Source organism: Etheostoma spectabile, chromosome 7, assembly GCF_008692095.1.
Source record: "Etheostoma spectabile isolate EspeVRDwgs_2016 chromosome 7, UIUC_Espe_1.0, whole genome shotgun sequence".
NCBI classification, from domain to species: Eukaryota; Metazoa; Chordata; class Actinopteri; order Perciformes; family Percidae; genus Etheostoma; species Etheostoma spectabile.
Window position 1 is genome coordinate 3,697,552 of NC_045739.1, and position 15,948 is coordinate 3,713,499.

Here is a 15,948-nt window from a genome sequence, read left to right on the forward strand (position 1 = left end):
GCAAACTATGACACTACTGCATGTTTCTTTTGCTTACTACAGCACTACTTATATATTAGACATATCACCTATGGCACGGTGTCAAACTGCGCAATTTAAAAGCTTTTAAGTGCTTCCTCTTGCTCATTAGCATAAGTACTGAATGGCAGGGACTTTGACAGCTCTTTAGAAGACAGAGATAACCTCTTGGAACGACAAGCCTTGAACTTCACTTCTCAAAGGGATATGGGAGAGACAGAGGAAGTGATCTCAGCTGCCGTCTGAATGAGGGCACCTGGTGTGGGCCATTGTTTTATCAACCCCTCCCACTGAGGCTTTAAATCTCATCCACTTCATGAGAGTCACGTCTTCACTTAGATAATGAATTATGGATCCCAGCCAGGGTGATATTCAATTTTAGATGAACTGCATATCTTCATTTGGTGACAGTCCTAGTGCCGCCATAAGGGACAATCCCTTCTCAGCAGCATGAACCCAGATATAGAGGAAAAGCTCATTACTATCTATATTCATGATGGGGACTTATACCGAGTGCGTGTGCTGTGTGCATGTGTTGTGCTCATGCTATGCCATTAACGTGTGTGTGTATGTGTGTGTGTGTGTGTACTGTTTGTATATGTGAACATTGGTGCCCAGGAATGTGAGAACAGAAGATCGACTCTGGAGCAGGCAGTTTAATTCTGCATGGTCTTTCTAAATGGGGAGAGGAAGATACAGTAGAAGTCGCTGCAGTCACAACAGAATGCACCCGGCTGTTGTTCATTCTGCCTGAATACACATGAGTGGCCAGACTGATCTTTCCCCTGCTCTTTTTGTGCTGAAAAGACTAAGATGCTGAACACAGACATGTATAGTACATTTATGAGAACATGGGCAAATAGTCTGTCTGAAGGTTCAGTGGAGCGTTAGCAAATACAGAAAAAAAGCACAGTGACAAATAGCCTTCTACTGCTGAGCCAGTACTTTATGTAGATATTAGCTTCAACTCAAGGAAATACACATAATATAATTATTTTTGGTGCTATATTTGGGCCATCATTTTGTGATTGACTTAAAAAAGGCTGGCATTTTAAAGATTAAAAGGGTGTTGCATAATACTCAAGAATACAATAGGTTAGCGCTGGGCGATATGGAGAAAATCACATATCACGATATTTTTTACCAAATACCTCAATATCAATACCGCAACGATATCGTATACCGTGTTGACTATTGGTGCTTTCACATAGTATTTACACAATGAGATTTTTGATAAATAATCATCAGTAATGTGGATACAATGAATAAATGGGTAAAGGCAAATAACAGAACAGTTACAACAGTCTGGTTAGTTCACAAAATGACATAACTTTACTGTAATGCAGTCTTAAAAACCAGGAAAAGACAATACTTATGCAACATTAGGATATTACAATATCCAAAACCTAAGACAATATCTAGTCTCATATCACAATATCGATATAATATTTATCTATTGCCCAGCTCTACCATAACTTCAGCTGCATGAAATTTGATGGCAACAACATCAGAAATGTTAAAAAACTACAACAAGTAGCCACAGTGGCTAGTGGAGGCCCAATTTTACCAGCCGCTTATATTTTTTTACCAGCCACGTTTTCCAAAATTAAAATTTATAAAAGAAAGCGCACTAACTTATTTTTAATTGCTGCAGTACATTATTTTGTATTATTAATATAAGCAAATGGGATGTGAAAAAAAATAAAATTAAAGCCTTCATTGCCACACTCTGTTCCGGGGGTCCCATCTTTGTATGGCAGTGCACTTGACAAGAGACTTGAATGACCCGTGATCTTTTATTGCCTCTAATTCAAGGTTAGTCGTTCCTCTAACAAACAAATTGTTTTCATTTTCTGAAGACGAGTAGGTTTGTCTAATCTGCGTTCGTCTAATCTGCGTTTTTTTCTCGCACAATTATTTTGCAGCGGCTCTGTACGGAGTTAAGCACCAACCATGACGATTCTGATTGGTTTAAAGAAATGCCATTAAACCAGAGCACATCTCCCTCCCATCCCCGAATGCTATGTGGAGAAGCCAGAACCTCCTTCAGCACGTCTGGGAGGAGGGTCTGGAAAAGCGTGACTAAAGCTGCACTGACAGGTCTCCTTGGCAGTATATAAAGTTTGTATGTGGCCAGGATAGACTTTCTTAGAACACTTACACACATTCATACATACATACATACAGGTGCTCATCTGCTAGTTGCTAGACTGTATTTATTAGTCAAAACATACACCGGGCCCCAAATCCCCCCCCATACACACAATGACACACAATGACAAACAATGCATACAGCCGTTTTAAGTGACAGAGCATTGTCCTTGGATGCTCAGGCGCACTTTGCCGCAATGTATTTGAGCAGACCTCCTTGCTGTCATGCTGCAGTAGTGCGGTCTACTCATTATCCAGTGTCATGTGACAGCATCTCTGAATAATTTGTCCCTGAGAGCTGAACCAAAAGGGGAAAAAACTCACAGCCACCGCTAAACTCAGATGACAGGGAAAGCGAGCAATAACAATGTCCTTGTCCCTTTACGTATTACATAAGAAATTCCACCAATGTCAATCATGCACTAATAGGCACTGTCCTCTAGTGACTTTATCATCATAGAATGATAGGTTCAGTGTGTAAAGCAGAGATTGTTTGGCAGATGTGAGCATGCATTTGTGTGCAATAATTCCATTTAGAGTCTTTGCATTATAATTTAGATATGTTAACCATGGAAATAAAACTTATATTTTTGTTTTCGGTAATTTCAATTTTGACTTAAATAAATACACAAAACGTACACCAAAGAAATATTTGTTTTATTTTATATGTAAGGATTTCTTAGCAAAAGTCCATTTTTATTTCAGGATCTTGGATTGGCTGAATAATTATGAATAGTAATGGTTTTCTTCTATAGCAAAAAAATCTGCACAGATGCTCGCAATCATACAGTTTAAAATAAGTAAAGATACTATATCTTGTTTCTCCATTGATGGAAGTCTTAGTAGACTCTAATTCAATGTACTGCAATACAAACATCTTCATTGAAATACAAACACTCATATCAAAATAAAATTAGGTCAGCTCATTGAACTGTCAAGAGGCCCTCTGGGAAATTAAACAGTAATTTCAAGAAATGTAAATAAGATAGATTGAGGGAAATAGGATAGATTGAAGAAAGTGAAATACATTTCACTTCAAAAAGTGACTTCTTGGGTCTACTGTTTATCGTCTGTAAAGTTTGTATGGGTCGACTAAATCCTAAACATCACAAACAAAGCACATAATGCAATTGCTTAACCATTTGGTCTGTGTGTCATTATCTCAGTCATCTAAGCAGGGCTAGATGTCAGCAGACAGTGACAGGATCTGCGAGAGAGGGAGACTGCTATGACAATGCACATGACACTGAAGGACATGACAGCAGACTGCAAACAGCTTAGCAACATCAAGAGCCTGCACAGGCCTCATGCTGATCAGTTACATCATGAACACAAATGCATGGCACCAACTTCTGTAGCGGTGCACAAGGAACAGGAAGCAGCAACGCAGACCAATGAGCCAGGCACTGCGGGCGGTTATGAGTAGAAATGAAAAGAACATTGTGATTTTTTAACAAAACAGGTTTCAGCCCATTTTCAGCTTGTAAAAGAGAAAGGAATACAACAGAAATTGCTCTCAGCGTGACAGCATGAACCACTAATAGCTCACTCAGAAAAGAAGAGGACGTAGTGGTGAAATGGCAGCGCTCTCAAACGATTTAGCACGTTTCCCTGTTTCACCTAGAGCGCGTGATGCTTGTAGACATTTACGGCCAGCAAGACAAGCCTTAAGGATTTCCTGCAGGCATGGCGTTTGTGCTTGGCTTGGTAGAAACTTCAACATGCAGCGAAATCACTAATAAAATACTGTACAGCAGGTGCGTTGGTGATTGAACCGAGTATGATCCCCACACTCGGAGGAGCTGAGCACAATCGATTTGCCTCTAATGTTGTCAGGGAAACCAGCGGCAGTTCGCTGAAGGTGTTCTGACGTTGTGTATATATTTGTCATTTTGGTTGCGTTTTTTTTTGAGTGCGTGATGAAAATAAACAGAGAGAAAGAGAGAGAGAGAGAGAGAGAGAGAGAGCGAGAGAAGAAGAAAGATAGAGTGACACTTTGTGTGTTAAGAGCAGATAGAAGGGGATGCAGTATGTCAGTGTTTTTTAGTGAGAGAACAAAATCAATTGTTTCAGCAAGTGCCCTAAATCGGCATCTATTTAAGTACAAATGACACAGCCCTTAAGCAGCCGTAGTGGACAGATGGGTCAACAAAACATCTCACTTTAACACAAGAAAATATTGTGTTTCTTTTTTCAAATTGACACAACATTGTTATTTTAAGTCCTGATGATGATTGCATCTTAACCGGTCCTTAACTTAGCAATAGGGTTTTACCGACACCATTTTTAAGATCAAGTACAAGCGCTTGCATTTGGTTACTTGCTGATACTGAGTTGCTTACTGTAATAATCCCTCTGGAGTTCGAGGTTGTTTTCAGACACACAGATGATTTTGGCCTGCTTCGATATTGTTGTCAATTAGAACAAAGCAGTGTAGTGAAGTACCATGCCTTTTTCTATTAAAAACTCATTGCCCATGGACTAGATATTTCCCTAAGCTAGTGTCAATAAAATAAATCATACAATTCCTGGTATCAAAATACTGAGTGAAGTTTAGAAAGAATGAAGAATGCACAAGAAGATGGTTTGTTAGCTAAGTTTGCTAAATGGTGTTTTAAGCCCCGAACGTCTCCTCCCAGGCAGCACTGCGTACGTTGACGTTAACCCTAACCCTAACCCTAAACCTAACCATAACCATAACCATTGACTAATCCTAATGCCTTCCAGGCAGCACTGCCTGGAAGGAGACGTTGGGGGCTTAAAACACAGATAAACACTAAGATTTTGTCCAAATTTAAAGACAACTATATGAACAGTTATACTAAAAACCGACAGCTTTCATTTTAGCTTGTTTGTAAAAAAAAAAAAAAATTAAATAAACGCTATTTGCAGAGAGGCGTTGTGGTTGTTACAACAGCACTGTGTAATGCAGATGGAGCAAATTGAAATATTGCTTTCTTCATGTTTATGCCTGTTAAGCTGATGAGAGACACTGGGCTGGGTTGACACTGCTACTCCAAATATTAGTGGTGAAGCTTCCAGCCAACAGGCTGCTGACGTGCTTTTTCACAAAGCAGCTTTGGAAACACGGTTTCTGTGATGTGGTGACGGGTGGCAACCTCATACCTCGGCTCTAGTACACACACAAGATGCCAAAACCCAGCATTATTAACGCCTGACAATGGCTGGTCGTCAAGTGCAATCATGTATTGGGTAAGAGCCTCCGTTATTTTTAGAGCCCAAAATCTCCAAACAGTTGGCATTGCTCCTCTTCTGCTGCATACTGACTCGACGGAGAAGTTAATGTTGCGTTGTATTGACATGGTATTGGGTGTGGTAGTACATAAGTACTAGTACATGCACACGGCATCAAACCAATACCTGATACAGGCTATTTGTAATGTTGCCTGTGCTGTCACTTGTAGTCTACAGACTACTAAAAATCTTCTTGCATGAATGCCCATCTGGCAGAGGTATCCAATGAGATCAAATTAAAACAAATGATATTTATCTATCATCTATCCATCCATCCACTCTCTAAACCGTTTATCAGCAAGGTCACCAGTCTATCACCACGTGTGAAGGATTTAAATGCACTGCTCTTTTTTTAAATGCAGGGCTGTTTTCGGCCTGTTTCAACAGGGCAGATAACAGTTGATGGCCACATACTGGCTCCTTCAAGCTTCTATCAGGCTCCACTTACTGGACAAACTCTCCCACCACTTGGTCACTCTGCCACTCTAACTCTCTCTATCTGTCCTTGTACTAAAGTACATACAACTCCCCCCCCCCCCCTTTCATCTGATCACATGTCTGCCAAGGGGCTTCTAGAGGACAATACCCAGGAGACAGCTCTAACCATCTTATCGATTTGACAGTGAGATCAAGCCATGAGTGACCAGCCTGAAGTCTGAACCACCGTAACCGTGACCATAGGAACTGCATGCAAGCTTCGACACGGCAACAGATATGATAAATAAAGGAGACTTAATCTCCTTGGGGTGCAATCCTCTTAAACTGACCAATTTTCCACTTCAACATTTATGAAACATCGGTCAATATCAGTGACAAAGTGAAGAAGGGCTTATGCCATTAAAGCTTGGATAGCATCGCACATTAATCTTCCTCACAGGTGCAAGATGGTCAAAAAAAAGCTTGATAAATGAAGTGATGTGAGCGTCCGCTTACGTTTTAAGTTTATAGTATTAGGGCGAGGTTGTGGTTGTGTGGGTGCGTGAGTGGGTATCCATTTCAGGTGAGCCAGGCCCTGGAGTATCAGCTGCATTCATGCACTTCTCATTACTCTGTTCAGCCTGCTGTGAGCACTCCATCACACACAGCCTTTATGTTGTGGTCAGCCCAGCTGCACCAAAACACAAAACACACACACACACACACACACACACACACACACACACACACACACAAGAGGAACATTCGGTAACACAGCTTATCACCAAGCCTTTTATTTCGAGAGCTACTGTAAAAAACTACGATCAGCTGCGTCTGTGGTATCACATATGTCAGGAGAGAAATCTTAATCGCTAAATTGATGCGTAGTCGCTGCCCTCACTGGTTTGCTGTCTGCACTGCGGAGTTATAGCTTTATGAATGAATACTAAACAGTGACTGGACAGCGACCGATGTTCAATCAATACAAATCATCTGTACATAACGGCCAGTATTACAAAAATTACAGGGCAGTATTCATCCCGGGATGTGATGGGTATGCTGATCAATATTATAAAGTAAGAACAAAATCTCCAATTGCTGTAAAATCATGTCACTGGTTTTCAAAGCTGATTCGTGTTTTTAATTTGATGAAGTCATTTCATTAAGTGAAACTGGAGTAAAGTGAAACTATCCTGAGTTTTCATATATTTTACTAAATGTTCTTTACGTGGATGGAATTAGAAGAAAAGAGTTTAGTTATAGCTGAGTGGCTCCTAGGGACAAACACACAGAGACTTATCACCTGACTGTGTAAATCCACTCTGTTCTATGATCATTTAGGGTCTTTAAGCTCACTGTTTTGGTTTTGGTTAAGATCCCTAAATTTACTGCTTAGGTTCACTCTCTCTGCTATCTCATCTGTTTTCAGCAAAAAAGCTCAGATAAACCTTGTTAGCATCGAGCAGGTGAATCATAGCGTTGCATCTGGCAGCTAAATAGCCCAATATTTCCCTCAGGAGACCCAAAAAGAGCAAATAAATGTTTGATAACACATTCAAGCCATATCAAATTTGTGAGATGATACCGCTATATGTCAATATTGTGTTTACAGTTTGTTTCCTTTGCCTGAAAAATCTGTTATGCAGGTTAAATATTTATTGTGATATATATTTATGTAATATACTGTATGTTGTAGGGCAACAAGCAACTCACGTTGGTTACTGTATTTAGAAATGTAAATGATATCATGCATTCAGTATAGACAATCTATAAACATTGTATTCTTTTGACTTGTTTGAAAGTGACTTTAGCCTGTGCTGAGACAGCATGCTGGCTAAAGAAAGTGGTTTGACTGTTTAATTCCAGTGAGACTTGTAAGAGGTCAAACAATAGTAACATATATTAGTGTTGTGGTACATGGTGTACATATCAGAGGAAATTAGACGTTTTGCTAGATGTATGTTTCAAAGGGATTTCACCTATGATTTCCATCACTTAAATGTTTTGAATGACTGAAAAGTTGATTAGGTAACTGATAAGGTCCCTTCTTTTTAAGGTCAGGCCTAAAAGAAGAGCTATAAGACGGGGATTCAATTAGTTTATGCCTTTTGTAGGATTTCGCATTGTCAGCTGACATTAAGACCACACAGGGCCACATTTGGCCTTTCATGAGCTTAAAGTGAGATTTGATATTGAGGGATTCCAAACCAAAGAATAATGGTAAACCAGTTGTATTGCTCTAACACCAATAATCAAAGAATAGGAATTATCTGTGTGCCGAAATCTCAAAGTGGCATTGGCTTAAACTGATAATCTGACAGTTATTATTACTGCAATTATTCCACACTTCCACACAAATAAGAACACATACTGTATATGGGGATGCACTCAGATGAACTATTAAGCACTGTTTGATAATATGTGGCCCTTTAATTATTATGCATTTTGTTTTCAAGCCTACCAGTGGATTTTTGTTCATTGTGCTTATGTTACTGATTCCATCAATATACAGTACTTAAAATGTGTTGACTGGGTTTAAATGTGTGTTTAGTTTAAGAAAACACATTTTTCTTAATCTGTTTGAAACAAATAAGCATTTACGCTAGATGTAGGAAAATGTATTTTGTGATTCAGTGACTGCAGAGTCTGGCTGCAAGGCCTAATTCATGACATCAGCACTACCAGTTGATCGCATTAAATAATAGCTAGCCAAAGTATGAGTCAGCTAGCTTGCTGGCTAGTTAGTTAATAGGTGATTCAGATTTACTTCAAATTTAAAAGGCAAACTTAAAAGGCTTGTATATCCTGCAGTGCTTTCTGCTGATGAGCAGGTTTCCTGGAACCAGAGGATGATACATTAAGTGATAAGCTGCTGGTTAAAAATAAGAGGGATTTGTGTTTTATCTGTAATCTGGTAGTGTGTGCTGATAAAATAAAGGGGTTACTTAGTTAAGCTGTTTTGACAGCAAATTAATGAAGTGGGGAGAAACATGAAAAATATTTTAGACTGTCAAATTAAATCAAACAGAACTAGATACTTCTGAGATGTTATCTTGACAAGGTGACTTATATCTACTTAATGTAAGAAGTAATCATTAAAACTAAATATTAGTTGGGAACTAAATCAAAGTGGACTGTGTCACTGATGGTCTCAGTCAGCTGGGATGGTGTAGCACCGGGATGATAGCAGCCATATGTCATTGGGGGGAAAAAAAATAATGTTCTTTTAGCATATCAAACACCAAGCACATAAATAATGCAAAACTTACAGTTTCTGTGTTCAAGGATACATCACTCAGAACCAGGGATCAGCATTTTGGGTGCCAGCGTGCTGAATAGTCTTTGATAATGAAATGCTGAATGTAAGTCCTAGCCACATGTTGAGCCAGGGTGGGGTGGGGGGGGAGGCCTTGATCTCAGAACAAAGCGGGATCAATCAATACAGGAGGTGTCCCATAAATCAAACCCGAACCAGAACCGACGCTGATGAGTTTTGGAAAATCGATTCCTTTGTGCTTTTTTCTTTACGGCTTGGCCTCTACACACTTAAGTATAATAAAAAGACTTACACCACTTGTTTTTTATTGTCTCTCTTGCGTGACATACTGTACACTTTTGTGACTGTTGGATCTTCAAGTGCCTGAAAAAAACTCTGAATTTCAACCGGAATATGCAAACTGCAATTATTCTATTTCCTCACTTGGAGAAAAAAACAAATTAGCGTCGATCCTGTGTGCGACACCCCTGCTGCTTAGCTCACGTAGTTGTTTAGAGGATGTTTTCACTTTTTTATGTTTCAAGCCAAAACGGCTTTAGGATGAGGACAAACCAATGTGTCTCAAATCTTTTTTTGATTAAGTTTTTTTTCCAACGTGTTAAAAATTCAAACAAACAAAAGGCAAATAAGAACATGTACATTTCAGTACAATTAAGAAAACCTAAATACTCAGCAAACATATCTTTCAAAATGATTGTAAATTATTAAGGATTTCCATGTTAAAAATTCTTTTCCTACCCCTTATTTTTATACTTTAGTTAAATACAAACAATTTAATTCTTCACTTATTTCTATATGTATACATACACATACATACATACCATGCAAATATACCTACTTGCAGGCACATGCATACCCATACACATGCATACACACATTTTTATTTTTCAGCTATCACCTACAATACTGGTGTGATGTTTCTGTGGCTGCTGGTAAACTTCGTACGTAGTACGTTAATGATATGCTAATGCTTGGCCTTGAAAATAAGACTGGGTTATAACTGTAGGTAAGCCAGTTAGTTGCCGCCGCAAACAGATTTCTCATATTTTTGTTCTTCTGTTTTAGGTTTTGAAACGGCTAAAAAGATACCACTTTCACAGTACAGAGTATCGCTCTATTACAGTCTATTGCATAAGCCGCGCCAACGTGTAGAAATCCAAAGCTTGACAGGTTAATATGCTACAACTGCTGTTCGGGAGATGGGTTTAGCTAACGCTCAAGAAACATTGAAAGGTGCATTACACCCCCATGTTCATCTTCATCAGCACCAGGAATGGCAGCATCATTTAAAATCAACATATGATGATTACAAATATCAACAGAAATGTATTACTACCTGGTCAGCATACCACAACCACCATTACCTCAGCTGACATTTCCTCTGTTGTATACCTGTTGGTCGGAGTCCACTATGCCTTTAAGGCTAGAGCATTTGACAAATGAGCCTGTCCTACCCTGTTTACTCTCAGGAGCCACTAAGACTGCTAATTTCAAACCCAGGCCTCCCTAATTTTTAAATACATTTTCCGTCAGGTGCTTATGTTTTCCATCTCATCCAGGCTGCTGCTACCAGCAAGACTAAAAAGCAGAATGGCAGCATTGCATATTATTGTTAATCAGAAACTACATTAATCAAAGCCGCAATGAAATGGGAAAGGAGGAGAGGAGTCAAACTGTCTTAGCGTGACAGATTCAGTGCCAGGACGGCAAGAACAGTAAAAAGAAGGAACAGACAGAAACAAGGACAGGGACAAGGAGAAATCCTGAAGAGGAAACATTTAGGAGAGACAACTGCCAGCAGAGAGTGAAAAATAAAAGTAAGTAAACAGGAATGCGTGGGAGAGTACCATAGACAAAAAAAATTGTACAGGGTGAATGAGAGAGTATAAGTGATGAGCTGAAACTGCTGGGCGACAGATTTGTCGAGATTGATGTATGGGCCTCTTATCTACCAGGACCAAATGCGTAATCAAAAACACATGTCAATGTGTCTTATTTTGAGCGCATGAGGAAGGAAACGGGCGGGTGTGAGTGTCTCATAATCATGCCTGAAAAAACTCTCACTCCTGTGGCGTGCGTTAACATGGAGCAGGTGGGAGAGGGGTCTAAGAAACCATGACGACTAAAATGTGATGTCTTAAAAGTTGGATTTAGTGGGAAAACGGCAAACCACACAGCAGGGCCTCGGTGCAATCGTAGCACAACAAAGCCAAGCATTGTCTACCAATTTATGTAATATTACATCAATGAAACTCAAAGTAAAAGCTCTAAAAATAACAAGTTTTATCTGTGATTTCTTGTGTTTTTAAACATAGCGATACATGAATAAATGGGTCGATGCCTTGAAGGCTAAAAACGGAATATTGCATGATCAGGTGACTTTGCAAAGCCACTGCAGTTTCATCTTATTGTCCCACTGATTGAATGAAGGCCAGGAGTGATGACATAGAAGCACGGAGGAGACTTTATCCTCTGGCCACAAAGAGGGACAAAGGACAATGGCTCTGAGTGCACAGAGAAAGAACATTTAAACATCTCTACGCTCAGCTCTTTTCCATGCTTATACAATCATCCCTTCCTTCCACTCACTGCCAGTATAAATCTTGCTTTACTTTAATGCTTTGAACACGGTGATAAGGAGCTCGAAAGCCTGACAGCCTGAGCTTGAAGTCCCAATGAGGTTCTTGATGAAAGCCCAGCAGCCTGTTTGTCCATCTGTTTGACAGTAAAAAATGACAGAGCTGCTCAGTCAATAATTTGGTGGAATAAGACAAAGATGGTGAGCTTCTGAACTATTTTTTGCAAGTCCAAGTCAAGTCACTGTAGATCTTTCATGTTTCTGATTGCTGATTGCTTAAATATACCATATTCCTTTTGAAGAGCTGAAACCAAGTTTCTTTAATTCATAGGCCTAATAATTAAATACTCAAAGGTGTGTGGCTAACCCACGCCTGCCTGACACGGTTTAATTTACTTTTATCAATTACTTTGAACTTGCTGTTTTTACACTTTTTTAGATTAAACAAAGATATATAACGTTTTAAAAAGATAACTTTAGAGGTGATAGTAGGCAGCTTCAGACAGTGTCAGGCTAGCTGTTTCCAGTCTTTATGACAAGCTTAGCTAAGCGGCTGCTGATTGTGGCTTAATATTTTCCAAACAGACATGAGAGTGGTATCAATCTTTTCTGCTAACTCATGCCAAGCAACAAGTGTATTTCACAAAGTATCAAACTATTCCTTAAAGTTTAAGTCTGAATTAAGTCCAAGTCTCAAGTCTAAGGTCCACAGCTGTGGCTTTACCACTTTTGTTGGAAGCTTAACATCTGTCCTGATGTGTCTTCACAGGGGCAAGACAGGGACTTGCAGTGTTGCCTGGCAGTTTTGTAAGGACAGTATTCCAAGGATTAGGGAGGTTGAAGGCCCCTTCATCTTGGTTGAATGTCCTGTGAGCTAGTTTCAAGATGTATGGCTTCCATAATCCACCAGTGTCAGTTCTGGGCCCTTTTCGATCCGTGATGTGTTTTGCTCCCTTGCAATGATCTGAAATTGCCAACTTCAGGTTTTCCAGGCTGTCTTTTTTAATTCTTCTCTTTTTTTTCTCAGTGTGTCCAGATGTCTCCTTTTTCACACTCTTTTTATTGTGTCTTTTCCTGCTTCCAATAGCTTCACCTGTCTCACAAAACATGTTTTTTTTCCAAGACAGGTACCTCTAAATGACATCATTTTGCTTCTCATTGTCAGTGTTGTCCTTGTATTGTACTGTACATCACCACCTGGGATGCTTCTAAGAAGAGCAGTAGAGCAACAGCCAAAACTGTCAGGGTGAACAAATAAATACACTAGTCATACGACTGACAGTTGAACCTTTTCCACCTAAGATCATATCAAAAATTGCCACAAAAATAGGATACACATGATTATTCAAATGTCTGAGAGAGACAAAAACAAGAGCAGAGAGAGAGGGGTATGAGAGGCAACAAAGGTCCCTTGGCCTGGAATCAAACCGTGGACATTGCGATTATACTATATACTTCCACTACAGCATTCAATTATTACATACAGTATATTTATAATAAACCGTAGATATGTACGTTGAATCAGTTTGACTATGGGAACAGGCTTCAGTTCTTCATTCGTCACACACATCTCATTTGCTTGAATCCATGACATTCAGCTTCTGAGACCCGCCCACATTTCAGTCATCCTTGCGAGGAGACAGAGCTGGCAGCCTCACATCGGCCATCCAGGGACAATGCGGTAGGCAGGCGAGCAGCTCTACTACAGTAGTGGCATGGCAGGTTCAGCTGAAGGAGAGGCACTGACACCCATACTAATGAGACTCTACACAGCGCAGTGACCAAGCATATGCAGGAAGATCAGGCAGAAACAATCAAACAGCTCCCAGAGAGCATATTGCCTCACGGAAAACCCTCCTCTGTCAACCATTCAGAAAACAAAAGGGATTTGCTCTCTTCTCATTCCAGCTCAATAGTCTCAACCTTTGAACTATTTTGACAAATCTATTGCACACTAAGCATTCACAACCACCCAGCACCGACAATGACAACACATCGATCTTGTTACCGCATTTGGTTCTAGTATATGCTGCAGGCTGAGCACAGACCTTCTAGCATTCAATTACAAATTACTGAAATGAAATGAATCCACCACTGAGTTTTGGTCTCTCCTTGAGGGCTTACAATCTACCTTTGACAGAGACAAAGAAATACATCAGCACTATATCAAATTGTTTACACAGCATGTGTGTACGTTAGAGAATCCCTAGCAGTATGACAGAAAGACATAAACAACACCTTTCATTCAGTATTTCAGTATTGTCACAATGAGAGGTGCTACAAGTCAAATACAACGGTTTCCTAAAGCTGCTATAGTGTATGCGTATTAATATTTTATCTGGAGTGATGGCAAGAAAGCAAAAAAAAAGTTTAAGTTTAAGAGAAATGCACCTGCACTCTGAAGTGATCCTATTTAGTATAGCTACAACAAGTATTGCAAACATTCTGGATGAATTTGGAAGCAGTACTTGTTGTAGTATCTGATCAGCAAGTCCTCCAAATTAAACAACAATGTATGTTGTTTGTCCTTGCATTTTTGAACGCCTGTTGTTTGTCTTAGGAGAACAGTCTCTAACTGACTGTATGGAAAATTAGGCAAAGTCTCTACTTTGTCAAGGCTGAGTCAAAGACGTGATGTTGAAATGTTAAAGCTGTGCTAAATAAATCTTTTCAAGGACATCAATTTGTAGTACCTATCTTAACTTATCTTTAGAGAGGTAATACAAATTATATTTTGGTAATGCATTTTGTTTTTCTTTCTCTTGATGCTATTATTTGGTGTAAGCCGACCACCAAAACTTGTCTCAAAATGGGGCTGAACATCTCAGCTTGCACGACAAAGATTAAATGTAGCAACAACAGAACATGATGGTATTTGCTGTACATCTGTGCTTCGGTCTGATAATTAATTAAAGTAGAAGTGAGGAAGATTAGATGGAGTGATGAAGAGGTGGAGGAAGCAAGAGTGCAAATAGTGACCTTTGGGAGCCCTTGCAATTCTCCATATGAAATTCATTACCACCACCAGCAGATGAATAAATAGTGAGATTGCCTTGTGATGACAGACAGATGCTCTCCATGCAGGTGGTGAATCTGAGTCTAACAGTTTTATCAAACGTCAGCTCCTAATGAGCGATTGTGCATGTTCCTGTACCTGTATGTACCTATTGAAAAGTATAGCATGCAAAAGGAAGTCTAAGGCAGCTACTTTATCAAGCACCTCCAGTCATGTTTCCAGACAGGGTCCCTTTGGGAAAGGCATGAACTGAATTATATCTCCGAGTCATCCTGGATCTGCCCTCCAGCCTCCCGTGAGGCTCAGGAGCATCTCGCTGTCCCATTACCTGCCAGTCGCCACAAACAGCTGCCTCCTTCCTGCTGTGAATTATGCAACAGTGGTGTTTACAATAACGGCGCACTGCCTGTAGAAACACAAACAAGGACTTACACCCTCTGTAGGGTGGGGACGGAGGCTGTTCCTGCTGTCTTACAGTTAGCACGACAGGAATTCACAGCTCAGGGTGACCTGCTCATAGACTGACGCTCCACGCAGAAGGATGACAGTGAGACCGGAGGTCAAGTCATGTTGAAGAAACCTAAGCAATACAGACAGCCTGCTGTGGCGACTGAGAGGTTTAGGTGCATACAAAAACACAAGACAGCAGAGGAATTGCAGAAGTCAGTTCCTGCCTGTGTTCCTAATCCTGCCGCAGTGGCAGAGCAAGACAAGTTTCTCTATTACATCACACATTCTCTCTCTAAATCCAGTGAAAACACACAGAGCTGATGTCCATAAGCCCATGTTAATGAACAGGGAGCAAATCAATCTATTACATACTGTGGTTGACTACTAGATACTGTTTTCTTTGTGTACAGCATACCAGGAGAGGGTCATGACATAATGAATGTATGGTGTTTAAAATGACAAGATATCATGTAACTGTGTATTAACAATTATACAAACAATGAGTGCTACTTAAACACAACAAGCTCCACTTAGTGCAGCGAATGAATGCACCATGAATAATATTTATTGGTAGAATACTGAAGAACCACACAAACAAAGACAGACGTCATATGTGCTTGCCGTTGTTAAATTTAAGTGTGAAGATGTGACTACATTGTCATGCAAATCTCTTGCAATGCTAATCACTGAGATAAAACGGAGAGCACTAGATAGTGTATCAACTTAGTTTGGGAGGATTTATACCTCAGGGATTAACAAAGAACGAAACACTCTGTTAAGCAAATT

The 15,948-nt window shown here is 39.8% G+C and overlaps 1 protein-coding gene and 1 long non-coding RNA gene across 11 annotated transcripts in view; one reads left to right on the forward strand and one right to left on the reverse strand.

Annotated features, from left to right (window-relative positions):
- Positions 1–15,948, reverse strand: part of dlgap4a (discs, large (Drosophila) homolog-associated protein 4a) — a 77,054-nt gene that overhangs the window by 51,168 nt on the left and 9,938 nt on the right. The window lies entirely within an intron of this gene.
- LOC116693144 (uncharacterized) lies at positions 5,085–5,409 on the forward strand. The gene is made up of 2 exons (XR_004332859.1): positions 5,085–5,195; positions 5,247–5,409. It is a non-coding gene; the product is annotated as an uncharacterized LOC116693144 (long non-coding RNA).